Raw genomic sequence first — 627 nt, 5'->3', positions numbered from 1 at the left:
CCGCTCGCGCCACGCTCTTCCCCGGCGCGACTTCCTGCGAACGCGCGGCGCGCGCCTTCTCACTCCTGGCCCCGGCCCTGGCCCCGCCTCCGCTCCTGTCTTAGGCTTCGCGCTGCCTGGAGCGCCCGACCACTCCTGCCCTAGCAACCGCCAAGCTGCCCCGCCATAGCAACCTCCTAGTTACCCTAGGAATAAGGCACAGAGCTCCTAGTTGGGTCCACCCCCAAATAAAGAAGGCTCTTCTCATCCAGCGGGGTGGCTTACTCCTGTAATCCACAACAACTCGGGAGGCTGAGGCAGGAGAATTGCAAGTTCAAGGCCAACCTGAGCATCTTAGCAAGACTGTCTCAAAATAATAAAGGGCTGGGGATGTAGTTCAGTGCTAGAGTATCCCCCGGTTCAATCCCCACTATCTTCCTCGCCCCCCCCCCCAAAAATAGTCTCATCTTAAGCCAACACAACCTTAATTATCCTAGGAATTTGTCCTCTAAACCCTTCCAACCTGGACGACCACACAATAGCCAAATGTCAATCAGTACTCAGAATTGTCCTGATCTTCTTCCTTAAAACTCTAGGCTGAGGGAGTAGCTCTAGGAGTGTGGCACAGAGACCCTGAGTTCAATCCCA

The sequence above is a fragment of the Marmota monax genome, unplaced genomic scaffold (assembly GCF_021218885.2).
Source record: "Marmota monax isolate L192 unplaced genomic scaffold, Marmota_monax_Labrador192_F-V1.1 WCK01_AAM20220418_F8-fsc00008, whole genome shotgun sequence".
NCBI classification, from domain to species: Eukaryota; Metazoa; Chordata; class Mammalia; order Rodentia; family Sciuridae; genus Marmota; species Marmota monax.
Note: the sequence above shows the minus strand (reverse complement) of the source record.